Source organism: Pleurodeles waltl, chromosome 8 (genome assembly GCF_031143425.1).
Source record: "Pleurodeles waltl isolate 20211129_DDA chromosome 8, aPleWal1.hap1.20221129, whole genome shotgun sequence".
In the NCBI taxonomy this organism is placed as follows: domain Eukaryota; kingdom Metazoa; phylum Chordata; class Amphibia; order Caudata; family Salamandridae; genus Pleurodeles; species Pleurodeles waltl.
In genome coordinates, this window is record NC_090447.1 from 226,832,078 (window position 1) to 226,858,099 (window position 26,022).

Below are 26,022 nucleotides of genomic sequence, written 5' to 3' on the forward strand. Positions count from 1 at the left end.
TAGTGGACAGGAGGCCCCACCACAGGAACAACAGGCCACCAGTACTCCACCCCCTGCAGAAGGAGAACCACCCCGCAAACGGTCCCTGCGATCCAGGCAGAAGCCAGAGACTTGCCAAGACCCCCACCAGGAAATAAGACTCTCATGATTGTCAACCTTGTGTCCCACTCTGTCACCCTGTCCACCTTGAACTGCCATTACTCCACTTCCTATGCTCCCTTGGACAATGCACCTGTGATATAAATAGACTGGACTCTTACCTCGACATTCCTCCACCATCACCCCAGCCCATTGCACATCCCCCTCTACTTATTAGCACTTAAATAAACACCATTTGAATAAATACAAGTATGGATTCTGTCATATGATTGAACTATGTGTTTGTTTAACAAGCTTTAATCACTGCAATACAACGGTTCAGTAATATATACATAGGAATGACCTTTATTGGCTGCAGTCAACACACCAGGACCAATAGTGGGGAGGCAGTGGCACACCAGCGGGCCCCTGACACTAGCCAAACCGATGAACAGCCTTTCACCTCCGCTGTTGCTAGTGGACAGGAAGCCCGCCACAGGAACCACTGGGCACCAGCACCCAACCCCCTGCAGAAGGAGAACCACCCCGCAAATAGTCCCTGCGATCCAGGCAGAAGCCAGAGACTATTGCCAAGATCCCCACCAGGAAATAAGACTCTCATGATTGTCAACCTTGTGTCCCACTCTGTCACCCTGTCCACCTTGAACTGCCATTACTCCAGTTCCTATACTCCCTTGGACAATGCACCTGTGATATAAATAGACTGGACTCTTACCTCGACATTCCTCCACCATCACCCCAGCCCATTGCACATCTCCCTCTACTTAATAGCACTTAAATAAATACCATTTGAATAAATAAAAGTATGGATTCTGTCAAATGATTGAACTATGTGTTCGTTTAACAAGCTTTAAACACTACAATACAACTGTACAGTAATGTATACATAGGAATTACCTGTAGTTGGCTGCAGTCAACACACCAGGAGCGATAGTGGGGAAGCAGTGGCACACCAGCGGGCTCTGACACTAGCAAAACAGATGAACAGCATTCAACCTCCGCTGCCTGTAGTGGACAGGAGGCCCCGCCACAGGAACAACAGGCCACCAGCACTCAACCCCCTGCAGAAGGAGAACCACCCCGGAAATGGTCCCAGTGATCCAGGCAGAAGCCAGAGACTATTGCCAAGATCCCCACCAGGAAATAAGACTCTCATGATTGTCATCCCTGTGTCCCACTCCGTCACCCTGTCCACCTTGAACTGCCATTGCTCCACTTCCCATGCTCCCTTGGACAATGCATCTGCAATACAAATAGATTGGACTCTTACCTGGACATTCCTCCACCATCAACCCAGCCCATTGCACATCCCCCTCTACTTATTAGCACTTAAATAAACACCATTTGAATAAATAAAAGTATGGATTCTGTCAAATGATTGAACTATGTGTTTGTTTAACAAGCTTTAAACACTGCAATACAACTGTACAGTAATGTATACATAGGTATGACCTGTAGTTGGCTGCAGTCAACAGACCAGGAGCAATAGTGGGGAAGCAGTGGCACACCAGCGGGCCTCTGACACTAGCTAAACAGATGAACTGCATTCAACCTCCGCTGCCTCTAGTGGACATGAGGCCCCTCCACAGGAACAACAGGCCACCAACACTCAACCACCTGCAGAAGGAGAACCAGCCCGCAAATGGTCCCAGCGATCCAGGCACAAGCCAGAAACTATTGCCTAGACCCCCACGAGGAAATAAGACTCTCCTGATTGTCACCCTTGCGTCCCACTCCGCCACCCTGTCCACCTTGAACTGCCATTGCTCCACTTCCTATGCCCCCTTGGACAATGCACCTGTGATACAAATACACTGGACTCTTACCTGGACATTCCTCCACCATCACCCCAGCCCATTGCACATCCCCCTTTACTTATTAGCACTTAAATAAACACCATTTGAATAAATACAAGTATGGAGTCTGTCAAATGATTGAACTATGTGTTTGTTTAGCAAGCTTTAAACACTGCAATACAACAGTACAGTAATGTATACATAGGAATGACCTGTAGTTGGCTGCAGTCAACACACCAGGACCAATAGTGGGGAGACAGTGGCACACCAGCGGACCTCTGACACTAGCCAAACCGGTGAACAACCTTCAACTTCTGCTGCCTCTAGTTGACAGGAGGCCCCACCACAGGAACAACAGGCCACCTGCACCCAACCCCCTGAAGAAGCAGAACCACCCCGAAAATGGTCCCTGCAATCCAGGCAGAAGCCGGAGACTATTGCCAAGCACCCGCTGGGAAATAAGACTCTCATGATTGTCACCCTTGTGTCCAACTCTGTCACCTTGTCCACCTTGAACTGCCATTGCTCCACTTCCTATGCCTACTTATTAGCACTTAAATAAACATCTTTTGAATAAATACAAGTATGGAGTCTGTCAAATGATTGAACTATGTATAAGTTTAACAAGCTTTAAACACTGCAATACAACTATACAGTAATGTATACATAGGAATGACCTGTAGTTGGCTGCAGTCAAAACACCAGGAGCGATAGTGGGGCACAAATATCTGAAAATAGAGATGCCAAAGGGTACAGTAAGTGGCCATAGAAGTGGGAAAATCAGCCTGACAGTGACAATGTTAAACACAAAACTGTCAATTTAATTGAAATTACAGTGTCTTACCTGTGTGTCATTCAAAGTATTGTTGTATTATAGCACTTCTGTTGTCCTCATCCTCATCCTCTGCCTCCTCATCTTCACTGTCTACAGGGTCCACTGCTGCCACACGCCCATCTCCAGCCTCATCCTACTGCAGAAAAGGCACCTGGTGACGTAAGGCAAGGTTGTGCAACATACAGCATGCCACTTTGATCTGGCAGACCTTCTTGGGTGAACAGTACAGCGATCACCTTGTTCACCCTTGTGTCTCATTGTAACGTTCCACTGCCCTTGCATGTTGTGACTGTAACAGTATATAGTTGGATAGGTCAAATTATGCCTATGTGTACTGTGCCGCAGTTAGGTGCCATGGCCTGCCTCCCCCCCTGAAATGGTGTCCACCTGTCCTGTATGGAGGGATAGGTGGAAATGAGGTAATTCCGCTTACATTTTGTGCCATTGAGAGAGGCGGTCGAGAACCGCCGTGCAACTCCTCATTGGATACGATTGGGCCCTATGGTTTACAGTGGCCAATTGTGATGTAAGCCTGGCGGTGACTGTACGCACCGCCGCGGACATGACCGCCATTTTTTATCTGTTCACTCACTTGCTACCTGACCTTCAACAGGAGAGGACCTACACTGTAAGTGCTGCTGTCACCTGTGTCTGGAACCAACTATGGCTTGTGTCACTGGGGAAAGGGCCCCTGCCTTCACCGATGCAGAGTTGGAGAGACTGGTGGATCAGGTCCTACCCCAGTACAGAATGCTGTATGGGACTCCAGACCAACAGGTGAGTACACTGTGAGCACAATGCATGGGGCATGAATGCATGGAGTGCTGTGTGTGAGGGCCTCATGTAGGAGGGGGATGGCGGAAGGGCCCTGGGCAGTGTGCTGCATGTATGATGGACAATGTCTTTGCGTAAGGGGATGAGAGGGCTATGTTGGGCCATGAGTGTAACAGGCAGGACGGTCTGACTGATACCTTTTCCTATGTGTATTTTCTCTGCAGGTCAGCGCTCATCAAAAAAAGGCCATAAAGCGAGCCATCACCAAGGACGAGCGTACCCTGGGGGTCTACGGCAGGTGCAGCAACCACTGTCAGAAACGGTGGGAGAACCTGAGACGCTGGGCATGGAAGACGGCGGAGGCCCACCTTGGGATGGCCTACCAATGAGGAAGGGTTGCCTGTCTAACCCTGACCCCCCTGATGGCCTGCATACTGGCGGTGGCCTATCTGGAGCTGGATGGGAGCTTGGGGGCATCACAGCAGCTACAAGTGGGTGAGTACAGTGCCCCAATATTCTACTTGCGTGTGGTGGGGTGGCATCTGGGTGGGGGATGTGGGCCTGTGGGAGCCCCTAGCCCAGGCCGGACATTGCAGGGTAGGTCCCATGTTGGGCAGGGTCTGATGTACACCTCCTCCAACCAAGCTAGTAGGCATCCACTACTAGGCAGGGGTCTGTGGGTCTCAGGTATGCTGCTGTTGGCATTTGGTATCTCTTTCCATGGGCTGGTGACTAGCATTGTGACTGTTAGTGCATTACCTAGTGCGTAGGGCCATTCCATGTGTGTGTGTGTGTCGTTTATGCCAACGGTGGTGTTGTTGCCGCCATTGACCAAGGGTATCCTTTGTCTCTCCCCCCCTTTTTGTTTTGTCACCCTGTCCTTATGTGCATTAGCATCATCTGGCGGAAGATCAGAGGCACCAGCAACGGGGAGGGCTGCATCCCACAGAGCCCAGGAGGCCGAATCCACTGACGGTGAGGGCACCAGTGGGACAGAGAGTGAGGGGAGCACCACGGCAGAGACTGGAGGTGACAGTTCTGGCAGTGATACCTCCTCCGATGGAAGCTCCCTGGTGGTGGTGGACACCTCTGTGCCCACCCCAACTACAGGTAGAGCTGCCACTCTCCATACTAGCACCACCCTTCCACCTGCCCCTCAGCATGTTTCCCGTTCCCGCTCACCCAGGAGAGTGGTCATCTCTTTCACCCCAGGCACCTCAGGCCCTGCCCAAGTTAGCCCTGGTGCCCTGAGTGAGGAGGCTATTGACCGCCTGTGATCCATCTCTTTTGGGCAGTCAACCATTGTGAATGCCAGCCAGGGGCTGGCAGCCCATTTGAAACAAACAAATGCATTCCTGGAGTGCATTCACTCTGGCATGGCGGCCCAACAGAGATCAATCCAGGCTCTGGCCTCCTCCCTCATGTCAGCCATTGTCCCTGTTTCTAGCCTACCCCCTCCAACTTCCTCTTCCCAATCCCATTCCCCTCAACCCCAACCTATCCCAAGCACACAGGCAGACCAACATGCATCCAGGACAACACACAGGAGTGGTTCAGCCAAACACAAGCACCACACATCATCCCACAAACACCATCCAGATGCAGACTTACCAACATCCACTGCCTCCACTGTGTCCCCCTCCTCCTCCTTGTCCACCTCCCTCCCAGTTGCATCTACACTCACACCTGCATGCACTACATCCTCATTTGCTCCCACCATCACGCCTATCACTACACGCCCCTCACTGGCAGTCACCACCCCCACATCCATGCACATGTCCCCTGTGTCCTCTCCCACTGTGTCTGTGTCCCCTCCTTCCAAAGTATACAAACGCAAGCACTCAGACACCCAACAGCCATCCACCTCATAACAGCATCCAGCCCATGCACCTGCACCCAATCACAGCAGACATACACCTACTACAACCACTTCCCCTTCCTCCACTCCCAAACCTTCACCCTCTTCCCACCCCAATGTCCCTAAGAAGCTTTTCATCTCCACCGTTGACCTCTTCCCCCCGTCCTTCTAATCTGGCCAGGGCTGTCAGAACCCAGACAGGCATCTCAGCCACCCAGTCCACAGCCACAGTAGTTGTGACAGCTACTGCAGCTGGGAGAGGATCCCGGGCACCAGGCAGCAACACTGAAAGGGTACCTGCACCAGGTGCATTAACAAAGGGCAAGAAGGCACCACCAGCAGCGACAGGGAAGTAAAAGGAGTCACCCCCAGCATCGCCTAGGAAGGGCAAGGAGGCACTGCCAGCTGCATGAGGGAAGGGCAAGAGGCAATCCCCAGCTGTTATCAGGATGGGCAAAGGGCCTGCACCAGCAGACAGAAAGAACAGGAGGCCTGGTGCTAGGATTCATTTGGAGCCCCCACCACCAAACATGGTGGTTCAGCCATCCCAGGCTGCAGGGGAAGGGCTGTAGCCTCCCCCTGCCACTGCCAGCACTGCCACCAGCATCATTGCCAGCAGCAGCAGCCCCAGTGGGCAGCTGTCTGAGGCTGCAGTGGATGGGCTGGAGCGTCCCCCAACCACTGCCAGCCCCAACACCAGCACAGTCACTGCCACCACTGAGCAGCCGTCCAGGCTGAGGACTGTGTGTAGTCCTGCCTCCATGGGCTGTTGTGCATCCTGGCCCCTGCAAAGCATGTTGGTCTGACACCCAGGTGAGATACTGTGACCTTGCACTCCCCAAGATCTGCATCACAGGGCACAATGCCCCCTCCAGAACCAGAGGAAGAAGCCATCCACTCACCCCATCCTTCCCAGGATGAAGCACACTAGGCAGAATGCCCCTTCCAGAACAAGTGGAAGAAGCCATCCACTCACCCCCTCCTTCCCAGGATGAAGAACACTGGGCATAAGGCCCCCTCCAGAACCAGTGGAGAAGCCGTCCACTAGAGAGACTGTTGCCTTGCACTCCCCAGGACCAAGCAGTGGGCAAACCAACCACTTGAGAGACTGTGGCATTGCACTCCCCAGGACCAAGCAGTGGGCAAACTACCAACTTGAGGGACTGTGGGCTTGCACTCCCTAGTACCAAGCAGTGGGAAAACCACCCACTTGAGAGACTGTGGCCTTGCACTCCCCAAGACATTGCAGGACCAGTGGTTTTGTACCATCTTCCGGCTGAGGTGCCCCCCCATTCCCTGTCCCCCTGAGGTGCCTGTGTATTGGTGACCTGATGCCTCTGCAGTGTTATTTCCGTGTTGTTGCAGGAGTGAGGTGGGCCCTTGGCCTATGTGATGTGGCCCTGTGGCCCACAGACATTTATGACTGGGCAGTGTCCCTCCATTTAGAAATATGTATAAACATTTGTTATTTTATTGTATTACACTCACTTTCTTCCAATCATTTTGTCCTTGTATTATTCTTAAGGGGTACGGGGTGGATATCTAATGTTAGTGCATCTGATTGTGTGTATGGTGTTGGGGTGGGGGTGTTGCGTGCTGCCTGTGTGTGTCACTCTCTTTTTCCTCCCCCCCTCCCTTGTGTGCTAGGCGGCAATACTCACCATGGTCGTCTTCGCCGGCGTTGCTGCTCATAATACAGGAAAAGGTAGACAAGCATGGGAAATAGGTGTAGTTTGGGCTCCATGGCGTCATGTTTGTTCCCTGAGTCTCCAGAGGTGAGTCCTTTGACTTCTGTGTTCTGTTTCTGCTGTGTTTTTGATGTCATTGTTACCGCCCCGGAAAAGGTGGCAGATAGGCCTGTTGTGATAGTGTGGGTGGTACATTGTCTTCTGCCTGGCTGTTGGTGGTTACCGCCATGGTGCTTGTTGATACCTCTGTGGCAGTCGGTGTGTTCAAGTGGCTGTCTGTCTGAGCTGTTTCCGCTGTGGTCATAATTCCATTTTTGTTACTGCTGACCTGTTGGCAGTATTACTGCTGCTTCATCACCGACCGCCTGAGTTGTAGTGAGTGCCTTAGTGTCTGAATCCTGTACCTGGGTCCCGTGTCTGGGTGTAGCTGACAATTGCGCTTTGTGTAGTCCTCCTAAACAGCCACACACAATATGTATGTATGGATGAGCAATCAGTTGCAAGATGGGAGGAAGGCGCTTTGCTTATCCCCACTTATACCCACTTACACCTGGATAATCTGTGTCCTGCCTCCATACAAAGGGCTGAATACCTCATTGTAGTTAGCCTAGAGGTCGGACATTGTAGGCAGGATCCCTGGAGATGCCAAAGCTGAAGCCCCTAGTCACTTTTCCCCTACTATAAAGGCACAACTGGATATAAATACTGGACCTCACACACCAACTCTTCGGTACACATATGGACCTGTGGATATATTGCCCAGAAGAAGGACTGCTGGGATGCTGATGGATTGCAACTCTGCTGGATTGCTTCCCTCCTGAACCACTGTCTTGCTGTGCTGCTGCCTTGCTGTGCTGACCTGCTGCCATTTCTGAATGAGTTAGAAGGACTGGACTTGTATCTCTTGAGCCCAGAACGCAATAGAGAACTCCAAGAAGAACTGACACATTGCAGCTAAGGCGTGGATCAGATCTGTCGCAAAGACCCGCATCCCAGCCTATAACTCCATCAGAACCGCCGTTGCACAATGCATGCACAGTGCAGGTCCTCACATTCTTCATCAATGGCAGCTTCAACGATGATGTGGACTCCACATCTCAACCTTGCAGCTCCACAGAACTGACCCATCACCCTGACTGTGCAGTACATCCTCAAATCTGGATTTCACATTGCAGGCCCTTGTCAATGAAATCCTCAATGACTATGCAGGACCACACACCACTGCCTCGCTGCTTCTTGGATCTCATGAATCATTTTGGCTGCACTACACATCTTTGACGGGGTTCCTCACAATGCTCTGCAAACCAGAATTTAAGGTACATTGTTAGGCTGGTCCAACTGGCAACCAGTAGCCCATGCTCCATCTCGGACAGCCCAAACTTGTGACTTTGTGCGGTCTCATGTGACCAGTTATCCAGATTTGCCGCTTTACACCTTTCAGTACTTTTTTCATTAAAATCATATATAGTGGAATATCTCTGGTTTTACTAATTGGATTTTTCTTTTTGTAGTCTTGTTTTATTAATTACAAATGTCTCTATTTTTCCAAATCTGCTGTGGGATCCTTGTGTGGTGCGTGTAACTGTGTTACTGTCTGAAGTAATGCACAAATACTTCACACAGTTCCTCTGACTTAAGCCTGCCTGCTCTGTGCCAAACTCCCCAAGGGTTGAGATAAAGTTATTTTAGATGTCGCTTGTGACTTCACCATGAGAAGAATTGTGGTTGCTGCTTGAGAAGGATTTCACCCACCTCAACCAGTAACCACATTTCCTACATATTTCACACAATTACACATAATTCTGTATGACTTTTCCTTAAGTTTGAGTAATTCATACAAATGACATCAAGTTTGCACATCTCTACTTCTGTGGAGGCCTATTGTCATGATTTGGAATCGCTTTACTCAGTGCATTCCTAACTTTTAAAATGTTCCTTCATTAAAGCAGAGGCAAGAACAAGGGACCATGGTATTCTTTTGTTCCCAATCTAAATGGTAACCAGTAGACATATTATACAGCAGACAAGGGTAAGAATAGGGACACCGACAGGGAAAATATAAAGAGATCCAGCATACAATACAAACACACAAAGTAGGTCAGATGCTGAGAAGGGCATCTCACCAAATACAAATGTCAGTGGTTTGAAAACAAATGTTGAAACACTCAAGCTACAGTTAGTCACCCCCCTTCATTACATCATTTCATTGAATGATTGGCTACTTTTTATTTTTAAAATGTAAAAGTAAACCTTTAAAAGTTTGAGAATAATTTAAAACTCATTAGGATTTTTTACCTAATACATCATCAACTCCACTACTGCAGTTGGTAGTGATATTACTATGTGCATTTTATTTTTCTCTAGAAACTTCCCAGAAGGGCTCAAAGGTGGGGCACCAGGAGGAACAGAGTCAGGAGGTGCATGAATAGCAGGTGGTTGCTGGGATGAATTGTATGTCAAATGACAAGTGTTGTACCATCTCTTTTTAAATTATCTACCTCACTATGAGTCTGATTTAGAGTTTGGCGAACAGGTTACTCTGTCACAAACATGACCGATATCTGATCCACCATAGTACGATTGTCATAGGATATAATGGGATTGTAATATGGCAGACGGGATGTCCATTACGTTTGTGATAGAGTAACCAGTCAGCCAAACTCTAAATCAGACCATATGTTTCAGTCTCTGTTTGACGTGGGTGAAATGTTCATTATGCCAGTGTATTTGGCATCATTTTGATAGTTTCTCGTAACAAAATGTACGTGAAATTTCAGAGGTTATGCCATTATCCCCCATTGAGTAATTTTGGAGACAAATTTTAATGCTAACTGGTTTTTTTTAGTAATTTTTTTAATGCAAGCTACGTTTCAGGAAGAGTGTTTACCTCAGCAGACCATGTGGGTGATTTTTGAGTATATAATAACAAATTTGAAGGCAACCACCATTGTTTTGTAGTCAAGCAACATTTCAAGTAGATTTTTTTAATGAAGAAAAAAGTCAAACTGCCTTTTCTGTATTCTGCTGTAATTTCACATAATTATGCTACAGCAAATGCACAAGTTTCACAAACCCATAGTCTCTACCTCTCAACCATTTAAATTGGTGGGTAGAAGAAGTGTGCTGCTCAGGCATACTTACATCCCCCATATACAATCAATCAATAAATCACTATACTTGTATAGCAAGGCTAATCACCCGCTAGGGTCTCAAGGCGCTGAGGCGAGGCAATAAGTGAGTAGTCATCAATGAACTGAGGGGATCTGACAAAGAGACAGGTTTTGAGGTATTTTCTGAATTGCGATAGAGATCTTCTGAGATGGATAGAAAGGGAGTTCCAGGTCCTGGCAGTGTGGTGAGAAAAAGCTCTTTCTCCGGCTGTGGTCTTCCAGATGCATGGGAAGGCAGCGAGGGCGAGGTCAGCGGAGCCGAGCTGTCTGGTTGGCGTGTAGAAGTGGAGTCCGTGGTTGAGGTATTCTGGTCAGGCATTGTGAAGGGCTTTGTAGGCGTGTGTGAGAAGTTTGAATGTAATTCCCTTGTCTCTTGTCTACTGGGAGCCAGTGCAGGTCACTCAATAGGGCTGAGGTGTGGCTGTGTCTGGGGAAGTTCTTGATGAGACGGCCAGAGGCATTCTGGATGCGTTGCTGTCTTTTCCGTAACTTGGTGGTAGTTCTGGTGTAGAGACAGCTGCTGACAAGGGACTGGGTGACTGTTCTTTTGGATTCAGTTGAGATCCATTTGGATTCGGTTGGGATCCATCAGAAGATTCCCCTATCATTAACAATCGGTTGCTCTCTATTTCAGGAGCAATATATTTTGTCCAAACAATGAATTATGAGAGGGAATGCTGTGGATTCTGACTCACAAATTATGTAGGGAAAGATCATGGCAACTGAAATTACTATTGCATTGTACTAATAATGTCTGACAAATAATGTGGCCAAGTTAGCTCAATTAATTCTGTTTCATGAAAATGTCAAATTATGCTGCATAAATGTAATATGCCAACTTGACTATACAAATGTGATTGCACTTTTTACTACAATTCCTGTCTTTTTCATCTTTCCTCAAACCATGGTGCTGCTTCCATCAGTGGCATAGAGGAGGATGTGGAAGATCATCAGCTAAGGCCAGGACACTCAGCTGTGTCTTGACATAATCCAGAAGCCCATTCATCTGCTGCATTATTTGCAGGAGGAACAGGAGGCAGCAGCAGCTGCAGTAGCTCCTTCAACCTCCCAGCAGTGGAAATAAGTCCCCAGCACAGATATAGGTGGCTAGATCACAGGACCTACACACTAGCCAGTTTCCCTACAACCACAGACATAGCGGTGCTCCTTCAAAAAGTGCTTGAGGGCTTACAGGCTCTATCCAAGAGTCAAAATGAACTATTGTAGAAAGGATAGATCTTGAAAGAAATTTAAGAAGGAGGTGTTTCTCTTGTTAGTGGTGATGGTGGATCCATTTTGAGAAGGGGTCATTTAATTCAAGGCTTTTGATTGTTTTGAGCTCATGAGGAGGGTCTGCTGTGGGTGGGACTATCTGAGGGAGGGATTGTGTTGTGGGTCCAGTTGGACAAGAGTGAGTCAGTGTATTTTATGTTTGTTCAGGGGGTGTCAGTGAGGGGTTGGGTCTGTTCTTATCACGTGGTATCGTTTTGTGTTTATTTATAGTTTAGGAAGAGCAGGGTGGTTTGGTTGTGCTGGCTTGGTTGCCTTTTTTTTTACAATAGATAAATACTTATTTAGATAATGGTCTCTTCTTTTATTACATTAGCAGATTGATTTACTGTTTAATCAATAGCATTTTCAATAGACATGGGGGTTCCACCAACCTACCAATAGTGTTCAGGTTCCAAACCTGGCCCATTCCCAAAGAGCAAAATAGTGAGGACACACACATAACACAAAAATAAAATTGCTAATGCATAAAGACAGAGTAAGTGCATTCTTACTTATTCTGTCTTGGGAGCAGGTCTACACCACATAACAGGAGCACAATGGTGATTCCTTGCAGGGGAGAAGATATGTTGAATGAGAAAAGGAATGGACAATATTTGTGACTGAAGCTGTAAATTCTATGCAATGACTCATAGTGAGGAATGTAAGGTACTATGCCATTAACAAAAATCCAGACAAATAGGCAACTTGCTGTATGTACCCTGAGTACCTCTAGAAACCAAAGGCAGGTATACCTATACCCATCACATCCACAATAATAACTTGAGCCACTCATTAGCACCAGTCTAATTAATTTAGATGTTTCCATTAGATAGGCAAATACCCTAATTAATCCCTTACTGTATAAGAAGGTAGCGATAGGTCGTTCTCCTGAATGTTGCTATTAGAACATGTAGATCTTTTTCTTAAAAAAAGAGACAGACCTGTGGAATAAGAAAAAGAAACAAAATTGAGATTCGGAATCAAGATAAACTGATAAGTCTCAGAAAAACCAATATAAGTCCATGTTTTATAATCTAAACACCAATAAAGTAACTCTCCCAGAGGGAAATCAGAAGTGTGCACACAGAATATTCAGTCCTGTCACACAAATCATCATTTGATATTCATTAATTAATGTATGTGACCTGTTCCAAATTCAGCATGTATCTCTTTATCTCTTTTTCTATGAAAGCAACACGCATGAGCAGTGTAGTTTTTGATTTTTCACTGACACCTGAATACGGCGCACCTCTGTGTTTCCCCCTGTGCTACATTTGCTGCTCTGCGCCAATGCAGCCATTCTTGCACCAAAGTGCAAGGATGGCTGGGTTGAGGGGGAGATTGTTCTTGTGCAGGAAGGAACACCTTCCTGCACAAAAAACTGTCTTAAATGACAATTTGCTCTTTCTATGGGTGCTGCAAAATGCACATAAGAAAAGGAAAATGTCATTAATGGCTGTTTACGTCAAGGAAGATTTCACTTCCGGCACATAAACAATCATTAAATAATGACAATTTGCTACTCCTCTTTGTGCTGCATTCTGCAGCACACACAGAAGTAACAAATTGCCATTATTGATTGTTTCTGTGCAGGAAGGGACACCTTCTTGCACATAAACAATCATTTACTGCAACGTAGACACCCTTGAACTATGATGCAAGGGTGCCTATGTTGGATCTAGGCACCTAGGGTGCAAATTTATACTCTGTTTGCAGTGTTTTTGTGCCATTTTTTATGGCGCAAATTCAGCTCAAACTTTGTTCTGTATTTATATTTTGGTGCTAGACCTGTCTAGCACCAAAATTTCAGCATGCGCGCCATTTTTTGGATGTGCCCAAACACCTTGCGTCCTTTTGCAATAATGATTTGCAAGGTAGGCGTTCCTGTCAAAAAAAATATGCCAACCCCCTAGTGCCATATTTAACTCCTGATGCAGAACGATGCACAACTATGAAGCGGAGCAAACAAAAATTATGTAAACCCCTATCAGCATCAAATTGTAATGCCTGGGTCAGGCCAGGCGTTACAATGAGGCCCACACACCACTACTTAAGGAAAACACACAGAAGCAACATTGGCAACCTTCAGGACAAGATGGAATTATTACTGATCAGGAAATGTCACAGAGGGCAACAACCATAGCAGCTCCCTCTACCCCTACCGCAGCTAACACAACCACCAACAATGCATCCACAAAGGCAACGCAGAAGGCAGGAGAAGATATTTCACAGAGGACAACCCTCCTTGGCCTCAGAGAACAAGACCTCATCAGGACTTACCATCTCAACCGGGAGTCCATTCTACACCTTCTGCACCACATTGAGCTAGACATCACAGCCAGGCTGCAAACTCCACATAACATACCACCGATCACAAAGCTGCTAGCTGTTCTGCACATGCTGACATCTGGGTCATTCCAGAAAAGGGATACACTGGTTGCTGGTGTGTCACAGCTGTCTTTCTCAGTCTTCCTGCCGAAGGTCCTAGATACAATCATCTTCCTGACACCCCACCATATCTGCTTCTGCAATAGCCAGCAAATGCAGCAGGAGACCAAACAAGAATTTTATCCAATTGCTAGGTTTCCACATGTGTTGGGTGCGACGGACTGCACCCATGTCCGACTTGTCCAACTTCCAGCAACAGAGCAGATATAAAAGAACCGGAAACATATGCATTCCTTAAATGTGCAGGCCATAGTGGACCACCGTGGGCTATTTACGAACATTGTAGCCAAGTATCCTGATAGAGTCCATGTTGCCTACATATTCCGGCACTCCAGGATCGATAAGCTATTCTAGGATGGCAAGTAATGCAATGGCCTACTTGTAGGTAAGTCAACAAGCCTAGCAATATACACACAACACACCAACCCTATAGGACACACAAGACATACACCACACCAAAAAGACATGGCCAGGGTAAAATAGATGTGCAGGTAATAACAAATATGAGCCATGCTGTAGTACAGCACAATCAGTGCACATCACAAACACATACATCCACATGTGCTTTACACACCCACAACTTGACAGGCACAACACGTGAAGGACAGGTGGAGCTATGTCCCCTTTGCTAACAGAAGATGCCCACAAACAACTACAAGTGACCACAGGTTGGATACCTAAATACACTTCACAGACACATTACATCAAACAAAGAATAGCTCAGAAATATCAATGGCATACACCATGGTCATGTGAAGAAAGTCACACATATGGACAGCCCCACGTAAATCATGCTGCACAAGTCTCTGACAGCACATACATCAAATGCCAGAAAACTGGTGCCAATACCAAAAACATCTCACCTACACATTCCTGACTTACCTGTAGTGTGTACATACATCTGCCTGATGCATTGGAGCACACACATAGGAATACTAAATTACCAGCCATCATATACCATGTGCCAGATTCATGAGAAATTGTGCCACACTTACTCTAGTGCCACCTCACATGCACCACTTACTGCCCCCCTCACACCACCACGTCTGTACCATAGACAATAACTGGTCTACCATGGGGCAGAGTCACCGTCAAACGGTAAAGATCATGGATGCCATTGGGCCACCCTGTAGGAGTATGGAGGACATTACTGACCTTACATGCACTGTGCTAAGGGCCACATTTGTAAATTAGCTGTGTCCCATCCCATAGCCTGCACTGTGCATGTGTTGACAATATAAATGCTGATTTATGTATTGGAAGCAAGAATAAAAAACCTGTAGCTATGTTGATTATACTGAAACAATGGGATACACACCCTTGTATACCTGATGGCTTGCAGAACCATCATCTGCCAATCAAGATCACTAAGGGCCACATTTAAGAGCCCCTAGTGAAGTTGTCATGCACTGCACCATATTTACAAGGTGGCATAAGCCCACTCTTTTGTGACTTGATGCCACCTTGTGAATATGGCCCCTTCCCACGCAGCACTACAGTTATACAACACCCAAACCTTCTGCACATGGAAACTGACAATGAGTTCTATAAATGAGACATGTCTGACATGTGCAAGCAGCCGAGCTCCATACCTGAGAGGGGAAGGCCTGACATCAAGTGGTGCCTAGTAGAGCATTACATCCTGGTCTGTATGACCAAGGTTGTGCATGTATATATCTACTGGGGAGTCTGCATAGGCTGCTAAATTTCAATCATGAATGGCCTAGATCTCAGCCATATTAAGCCACATACCACTGTCCTGACTACATCAGCATATGACATTGTCAGTTGCTAGATGTATCTGCACAGGGAGAAGAAAAAGAGGAGCACCATAAACCTACAGCTTACCATTCAAACATGTGTTTCAGTTGCCAGGCATACTCATACAGTGATGATGAAGAATAGGCCTGAAATATATGCCACAACACAATACTAGTACACCGTGGTACAGCAGAGCATGTGACAGTAATGACAAACAAGAACTAGACAAATCTGAGTGTCTATTTGGAGGCTCCATACATATACAACATATCTCAGCACACATCTACCACCATAATGGCCCTGGCATAGTAACGTGTCAGGGTTCAGTACAAAAAACAATCTAGCACTACAATAATGGCATAGGTAGCACAAACACTTTTACAAATTGTCTTCACATGTGTTCTGATGTGACTGCATATGCTGCACTTAAATGCCAACTTCTGTTCATGCTGGAAGATTGTAATGTGACCTTGAACATCCCTTTAAGACACCAATCTTGTGATGTGTTACTAAAATGCACTCACACTTGTTTCAACATACACATGGCATATAAAATATATCACTAACACAGATTTACATGACATCACCAGCAACTGAGATTTATGAGCAACCACATGACACACTTGTACCTGTGCAATAAAATGGAACATCAAACTACAAACCACAGAGTCAACACACAATGCCACATAACTTGTCAGGGGAAATGTATATCAAAGCAGTAGTGCACTGCACACTCTGAGTCCAAATTGTAATGAGTGACACATGCCTGAGCATGTGTTGGAGTCAGACCATCTTATATCATCAGTAATAGGTATATCTAAATACTAATGTCACAGAGACAACTATGTAGTCCACCTACACATTCAGATACATACATATATGTTATTATATATATATATTCACACAGAGCATACATGTGCCAAAATATATGTGGACACACTGTTGGTACATATATTCACATATGCACAAAGTAAGAGTGAATGCTTGCAACGGACTCCAAAACACACTTAGGTGGTCATTACAACCCTAGCGGTCGGTATCAAAGCGGCGTTAAGACCGCCAACAGGCCGGCGGTAAATTTTTTTTAATTACGAACGTGGCGGAAACCGCCAACATAGACAGCCACTTTAACACTCCGACCGCCACAGCGGTACAAACAAACACAGTGGCGGTCACAGCCAACACACAGGTGGAGGACAATGTACCGCCCACAGAATTACAACCCACCAATCAGCCACCTTTTCCGGGGCGGATTCACAGCTAACAAAAACACGGCGGAAACAGGACTTCGAAGGGAAAACGCTCACCTCTGCACACCCCACGAGGAACCAGGACGCCATGGAACCAGGACCCCATCCACGAGTTTCTCCAACTCCTCCATGGTGAAGGCATGGGCCCTTTCCCCAGACGCACAAGCCATTGTCTCTTCCAGACTGAGGTCACAGCAGCACTTGCAATGTAGGTCCTCTCCTGTCGAAGATCAGGTATCAAGTGATTGAACAGATAGGAAATGGCGGTCACCTCCGCAGCAGTGCGTACCATCACCGCCGGCGTACATCGTCATTGGCTTCTGGGACCCATAGGGTACAATGTTAACCAATGCAGAATTGCGCTGCGGTCTTCGACCGCCTACCGCGAATTTGTACAACGCTAGCGCAGTTACCTCATATCCCATTGTCCCACTTTACAGGTCAGGCAGCTGCCATTTCAGGGGCCCACATGGCTTTATTTTTAACTGTGTCACACATACCTAGGCATTGGCTCAACACTCATACTTGCAAATTTTGGTTTATGAATAGTTTTCTGAGTCAGCTGTGTTTACGTACCTCAGAGTTGGTTGACTCTGTGCTCACTGTTCTCCTCCATAGGCACCTTCCGCTGGGGCATGTGAGGAGATAGCAGCATCCTCCGGTGTACAGACCGCTGGTGGACCTGTCGACAATGGAGGAAAGAAATCACCTACAGGCTTGATCGTGCCACAATCCTGGAACTGTGTGCACAGTTGGAGCCAGACCTTATGTCAGCTATCCGCCATCCCACAGGAATCCCCCCTCAAGTGCAGGTGCTGTCAGTACTCCATTTCCTTGCAAGTGGGTCATTTCAAACAACAGTGGCCATAGCATCAGGGATGTCCCAGCCTATGTTTTCCAACGTGTTGTCCAGAGTGTTGTCTGCCCTGCTGAAACACATGCGGAGCTACATCGTTTTCCCTCAGGTGGAGGATTTGCCTACAGTGAAAGGTGACTTCTATGCCCTGGGACATATCCCCAACATCATAGGTGCCATTGATGGGACACATGTGGCCTTGGTCCCCCCCAGCAGGAGTGAACAGGTGTACAGAAACCAGAAGAGTTACCATCCGATGAATGAGCAGATGGTGTGTTTGGCAGACCAGTACATCTCCCATGTTAATGCCAAATTCCCTGGCTCAGTGCATGACGCTTACATCCTGCGGAATAGCAGCATCCCTTATGTGATGGGGCAACTCCAGAGGCTCCGTGTGTGGCTATTAGGTGAGCACCTGGAACCAAATCAGTGGGAATAGTGTTCTGGGTCTGGGGATATCCCTAAGAGTTAGTGTGTGTCTAAAAGTTGTCCCGTGCCATTTGCAGGTGACTCTGGTTACCCCAACCTGTCATGGCTACTGACCTCAGTGAGGAATCCCAGGACAAAGGAACGCTACAATGAGGCCCATGGGCGAACTAGGATGATTATAGAGCGGACCTTCGGCCTCCTGAAGGCCAGGTTCCGGTGCCTACATACGACATGTGGTTCCCTATTCTACTCACCAAAGAAGGTGTGCCAGATCATTGTGGCCTGCTGTATGCTTCACAACTTGGCTTTGCGACGACAGGTGCTTTTTCTGCAGGAGGATGGTCCAGATAGAGGTGTTGTGGCAGCTGTGGAGCCTGTGGACAGTGAAGATGAGGAAGCAGAAGAAGAGGACATCGACAACAGGAACTCGGTGATCCTGCAATACTTCCAGTGAGACACAGGTAAGAAGACAAACCTGTCTGCTACATCTACTTTAAAACTATTACCTCTCTACTGTCCTTTTCACCCAGTGTATGGTCACTGAGTTGTCACTTTCCCTTACGATTTCACAGATGTGGGTCCCACTGTGTGACATCTGCTTTGTTTCCTCATGGACTAGAGCTGTGTGACATAGGTATGTTGACATTACATTTGAAAGAGCATTTTGTCACTGTAATTGCTAATACACTAATTCGAAATCACAGACAGACTCCAGATTGTTTTGTGCTTTAAGGTCGTTTATTTAAGTGCTCAATATTGCAAGGAGTTGGAAAATGGTGAGGGGTGATGGTGGAAGAATGTCCATGGCAGAGTCCAAGCAATTAGTCTCACAGGTGCATTGTCCAAAGGGGCATAGGAAGTGGAGCTGGGGCAGTTTGAGGATGGAAAGGGTGACAAGGTGGGACAAAAGGATGACAATCAGGGTGGTCTCATTTCTTGACGGGGGTCTTGGCATCGTTCTCTGTCTTTGACCTAGATCTCTGGGACCGTTTGCGGGGTGGTTCTCCATCTGCAGTGGGTGGAGTGCTGGTGTGGTGGTCCTGTGGTGGTGCCTCCTGTCCACTAGTGCCGGTGAAGGTGGTGGGCAGTTCATCATCCAGGCTAGTGTCAGGGGCCCCTTGTTGTGCCACAGTGTCCCTCCTGGTGTTAAGGATTTCCTTCAGCACCCCTACGATGGTGCCCAGGGTGGAATTGATGGATATGAGTTCCTCCCTGAAGCCCAAATACTGTTCCTCCTGCAGCCGTTGGGTCTCCTGAAACTTGGCCAGTACCGTTGCCATCGTCTCCTGGGAATGATGGTAGGCTCCCATGATGTTGGAGAGGGCCACGTGGAGAGTGAGTTCCCTGGGCCTGCCCTCCCCCTGTCGCACAGCAGCCCTCCCAGTTCCCCTGTTTCCCTGGGCCTCTGTCCCCTGAACCGTGTGCCCACTGCCACTGCCCCCAGGTCCCTGTTGTTGTTGGGGTGGTGGGTTAGCCTGGGTTCCCTGTAGTGGTGGACACACTGTTGATTGACATATCCTGGGGACAGAGGTATGGGCCCGCTGGGTGGGTGCTGTGCTGGTGTTTCCAGAGGGGGGAAGCTTTGTGGTGGCCTGTGACTGTGTCAGGGGAATCGACTGTCCCGAGGTCCCAGATGGGCAGGGCTGGTCGTCTAGATCCAGTTGGACGGAGCTGCTGTCATCACTGTGTGGTGACGTTGGGTAAGGGTCCTGCAGGGGTGAAAAAGCATGATTATTTCATCTGTGTGTGTCATAGTGTGCAATGGGTGGGTGACCGTGTACCCCAGTGCTTGCAATCCTGTGTGGGACCTTGTGTGATGATGATTTAGGGGGGTGTATGGGTTTTTGCAGTGGCCATGCTGTGGTGATGGGTGTCCATGCTTTGTTGTTGCATGCAGGGCTTGGTGTTGGGATGTGTGGTTTGTGATATTGGGACATTTGTGAGGAGTTGGAGTGATGGGGTGAGGGGGAGGTTGGGGGTATGTGATGGCATGCAGGTAGGGTGGGGGATATAGTATTAAAGGTTTGACTTACCAGAGTCCATTCCTCCAGCTACTCCTCTGAGGCCCTCAGGATGCAGAATAGCCAAGACTTGCTCCTCCCATGTTGTTAGTTGTGGGGGAGGAGGTGGGGGTCCGCCGCCAGTCCTCTGAACCGCAAGGTGGTGTCTTGAGACCTCGGAATGCACCTTCCCCCGTAGGTCGTTCCACCTCTTCCTGATGTAATCCCTATTTCTTGGGTGCTGCCCCACTGCGTTGACCCTGTCCACTATTCTTCGCCATAGCTCCTTCTTCCTAGCTATGGAGGTGTGCTGCACCTGTGCTCCAAATAGCTGTGGCTCTACCCGGATGATTTCCTCCACCATGACCCTGAGTTCCTCCTCAGAAAACCTGAGGTGTCTTCGCTGTGCCATGGGGTGGTGTGGGTGATGTGTGGGTTGGTGTGTTGTGATGTGTGGGGTGATATTTAGTGATGTGTTGTGTGAGGTGCATGGATGTTATGTGGGTGATGGTGTTGAGTGCCTGTGGATGCTTGTTTGTAGATTGTGGTGTCTCTCTCTGGCCTTCTTTCAGAATTTTTTATAGTAAGGGTTTGTGGGTGATGTGGGTGTGGGTTTTATATTGTATTAGGTGTGTGGGAGTGGTGTGTGTATGTGTATCAGGTGTGTGTATTTGGAATAGTCCAATGTGGTATTGTTTTGTAAATGTGTGTATATTTTGAGCGCGGCGGTGTGTACCGCCAATAGAATACCGCGGTTGAAAGACTGCCACGTGGATTCCTGGGTTGTGATAGTGTGGGCGTATTCCTGTTGGCGTGACGGTGGAGGTTTCGTTTTCACCAGTTTGTCACTGACCTTTGGTGTGGCGGACTTGTTTGGGTGTCTAAATTTTGGCGGATTCCGAGCTGTGGGTCATAATGACCGTGGCGGAATTCTGCAGCCGTGGGGGTGTGTTGGCGGTCTTCTGCACGGCGGTAAGCGGCTTTTACCGACAATCTTGTAATTACCCCCTTAATGGTAGAACTGACCTATCTCACCCTCACTACATTGCTGCATGGACTTCAACATATAGCCATAATCCATATACATCATTGCAGCACAGCCCATTAAATATATTGGGTGAGTCAGGGTGCACTCAAGGACAATACAAAAAACCACGCAATCAAGAAATGAGGTAAAAAATATGACGCAAATGCATCAAAAACATCCACCAACGTGAAGACAGTAACACATGGGCCCTTAGCTGGAATTTAATGTTCACACTCCTCTTAATGCGCTGTTGTGAGAAATTAATGCTTAACCATCATGCGTCGTTCTTTTACACACATACGTACAAACCACAAAAGTCCAATCAGCAAAATGGCCCCTAGCCCCAGAAACCCAGTTGCACGTTCACAGGCTTTTTGGTGCCTGGAGCTGATGGAATCACCACATTAACATCATGCATCAATACAATGGCGCACAGATGTCATGCATCGATAAAATGGTGCATATGCCCAATATGTCAGTTAAAAAGACGCATGACTGAAAAACATGATGCACATGCCCAGGAAGAGATGTAACAAGAAATCCTGTATACAAGCAAGGTACAGTACGTTTAGTTTCACTTTCTCTTTCCAGTCTTTTCCCCTGTGACTGTGTGTGGTTGTGTTTCTGAGCTTGTGGTCGATTGTTGGAGTGTTTTGTCAATTTTGTAGTGTCCATTGTGCTGTGTCCTGTGTTGGTTGTGTAGATTTTGTAAAATAACTTTTATTTTGTATAGTGATTGTGCAATTTTGTCACTATATTGTGAGGGTGTCTGTCTGGGGGAGATAAGTAGTTGGGGTAGTTGGTTTAAGTTTCCTTCATTTTTTATTGTAATTTCAGTGAACTCCATTCACCAGTGGCAATGTCCAGCAAATGGAGGATGAGCAGGATGTCTGCAGATGAGCTGGAGGGGTTGTATGGCTTGTGGCCCGCTACCTCCCAATGATGCTGCAAATGGATGGTCGGGTGATCCTTGGATACCGGACAAAGGCCAGGCAGCTGCGGTGGGGTAAGGTGCTCTACCACATGAGACGCATTTACAACACAGAACAGAATGACCACCAGATCAAGCATCGCTGGGCAGATCTGGTGGCAAGGGAGCAGGAACTGATAGATCATTTGGGGACAGAGATTGGCAGAATTATTGGTAAGTCTCCCATTGGCATACAATTGACTGTTTATTGCTTTTGAAGAGAGTAGCAGATGAGATAGAGTGCTGCATGCAATGCTTGTGAACAGGTTGGATGCAAATGGTATGAAGAGTCACTGCGCCAGTTCAGACCTGGAGTTCACATGTCCAACAATGAAGCCAATGCAGGTCAGATTTTTGATGAATCCTGCACAATCATCATGAAGGCATACATTTTAGAGCCCATAGCGTGACCTTTGCACTGGGATTGAGTCACGTAGCAAAAGCTAAGGCAGCACTACCCTACCATTTTTCCCAGGATCGTGTCAACAAAGTGACTTAAAGCATGCAGAGAGCACATTTGTCAACATTTCACACACATATGCCCTGCCCCAGGCATAATGTTTGCAATGGGGTTGTTCCTACCCTAAGGGGGTAAGGAATATTGCACAATTGAATCAATGAGATACCTTTGCCACATTAGTAACAAAAAATGTTAACGCATGATCATTGCAGACATTTAAAAGAGCCTCACTTCATTAACAATGCACCTCTTTGTGCCTTGCAGGACTAGCATAAATACGTTTGATGGAAGTCTTGCAAGGCACTAGAGTAGTGTCAGATATTTGTACTACAACTCCCTCATAACACCATGGTGCGCCATTTTGTAAAGACGGCCCACGCATGGTGGTGACAGGAGTGTGCTAAGGGGCACACTAAGGGGGTCATTCTGACCGCGGCGGACGGCGGTCGCCGCCCGCCACGCGGTTCCCGCCGAAAGACCGCTCCGCGGTCAAAAGACCGCGGCGGTCATTCTGGCTTTCCCACTGGGCTGGCGGGCGACCGCCGAAAGTCCGCCCGCCAGCCCAGCGGGAAACACCCTTCCCACGAGGACGGTGTGGGAAGGTGCGACGGGTGCTAGGCAGACACTGAAATTCTTTTTGGGGCCCTCTTACGGGGGCCCCTGCAGTGCCCATGCCATTGGCATGGGCACTGCAGGGGCCCCCAGGGGCCCCGCAGCACCCCCTACCGCCATCCTGTTCCCGGCGGGAGAACCGCCAGGAACTGGATGGCGGTAGGGGGTGTCAGAATCCCCATGGCGGCGGAGCGCGCTCCGCCGCCATGGAGGATTCTCAAGGGCAGCGGAAAGTCGGCGGGACACCGCCGACTTTCCGTTTCTGGCAGCGGCTGAACCGCCGCGGTCAGAATGCCCAGCGGTGCACCGCCAGCCTGTTGGCGGTGCTACCGCCGACCTCCGCCATGGCGGTAATTACTGCCAGGGTCAGAATGACCCCCTAAATGTGGGGCAGCACAAGGGGCCTGATTTATGAATTGTCAACACCGCTTTTACATCATTTTTTGATGTAAAAGTGGCGAAAACGTACAAAATATATTTATATTTCGTAAGCTTGCGCCGCTTTTGCATAAAAAAATGATGCAACGGCGGTGCTAACTTTTCATAAATCAGGCCCTAGGTGCTGCACCACTTTTCAGACATATGCCCCAAAGTGTTGTGGTGCATGTATAGTGTACCTTTGTAACGAGGACCTACTAATGACGCCTGCGCCATGCAACAGGCATGAAAGGGTGTTCCTAGTCAGAATAGGGAGCACAAAGTGAATTCCTCAGAGTCAGTTACTTAAACCATATAACCATATAATTGATTTCCATCAACTCTGTACATCAGCCTAGAGAAGGTATGATCTGTGGACATATATAAATGTCTAAGAAGGAGCCCTATGTTATCTATTAGCCTTCACAGAAATTGTCTCAGACCGCCGGGGTCAGAATGACCCCCTAAGTGTGTCTGCATTGTGATGGCACACACATTTAACTTTGTTAATTGAAGGATATATAATGGCAATCCTCAACACCTTGCAATACCCACAATCCCAGTGTAGTAGTTTATCTGTGAGCTATGATAATAATTTGGATGAATACTACATCTGTTGCGGGCAGAATTTAGGAGTTTTACACTACAACGACATGTAAACTACATAGGTACATGTCCTGCCTTTTGCATACACAGCATCCTGCCCTATGGGTTACCTAGTGCATACCTTAGGGGTATCTTATATGTAGAAAAGGGGAGTTTTAGGCTTGGCAAGTACTTTTAAATGCCAAGTCGAATTGGCAGTGAAACTGCAACACAGGCCGTGCAATGGCAGGCCTGAGACAAGGTTAAGGGGCTACTTAAGTGGGTGGCACAATCAGTGCGGCAGGCCCACTAGTAGCATTTAATCTACAGGCCCTGGGCACATATAGTGCACTCTACTAGGGACTTATAACTAAATTAAACAGTCCAATTGGGTATGACCCAATGTTACCATGTTTAAAGGGAGAGAGCATATGTACTTTAGCACTGGTTAGTAGTGGTAAAGTGTGCAGAGTCTTAAAACCAGCAAAAACAGTATCTAAAAAGTGGAGGGAGGCAGGCAAAAAGCTAGGAGTGACCACCCTAAGGCTGTCAGGTCTAACATGTGTGTCCCCCCAGCTGAAGGTTGGGAGAGCTACCCAACCTCCTGGGAGCTCTCATCGCTAAGGCGGAAGTATCTGGAGAGACCATCAGGCGAACGAATCACCAGGCAATGCTCCACTGTAAAGTCCATCCCCTGTAGGGAAATGGACCACCTCAAGAGTTTAGGATTTTCATCCCTCATCTTCATAAGCCATCTGAGGGGCCTGTGGTCTGTCTAATCCTGGAAGTGACTCCCAAACAGGTATGGTCTCAGCTTCGTCAGTGCCCGGACCACAGCAAATGCTTCTCTCTCAATAGCAGTCCAGCTCTGTTCCTGTGGTAATGGTCTTCGGATAATAAAGACTACTGGTTTGTCTGAGCCCTCCTAATTTAGCTGTGCTAGAACAGCCCATATGCAATGCTCTGAAGTGTCCATCTGCACAATAAATTTCTGGTAGTAATCAGGGACCTTGAGCATGGGGACCATACACATGGCTTCCTTTAGAGAATCAAAGGCTGTCTGACAAGCCTCTGTCCAATTCACCAACCTAGGTTGCTTTTTGGAGGTAAGTTCTGTCAAGGGTGACACAATGGTACTATAGCCCTTGACAAATCTCCGGTACTATCCATTGAGGCCTAAAAAGGCTCTCACTTCGGTCTGTGTTCTAGGTGGTTGTCAGGCCTTGATAGGTTCAATCTTGGCCTGGAGTGGCTGCACCTTGCCACCACCTACTAGGTGTCCCAAGTACACCACGGAACCCTGCCCAATCTGTCACTTACTAGCCTTAATGGTCAGGCCTGCTTGTTGCAGAAACTGAAGCACCTCCTTGAGGTGGAATAGGTGTTTCTCCCATCTGGAACTATATACAGCTATGTCATCTAGGTAGGCTGCACAGTAGGTATCCTTGACAGCTAGGACCCCAATAACCAACCTGTTAGAAGGTAGCAGGCATTTTTCAACCCAAAGGGCATCACCCAGAACTGGTAATGGCCATCAGGTGTGGAAAATGCAGATCCCTCTTTTGCTCCCTCAGTCAGGGCGATCTACCAGTACCCTGATGTAAGATCAAATGTACTCAGGAACTTGGCAGTGCTAGCCTGTTAATGAGCTCATCAGCTCGGGGGATGGGGTGAGCATCAGTCCGTGTGACTGAGTTGAGACCCCGGTAGTCCAC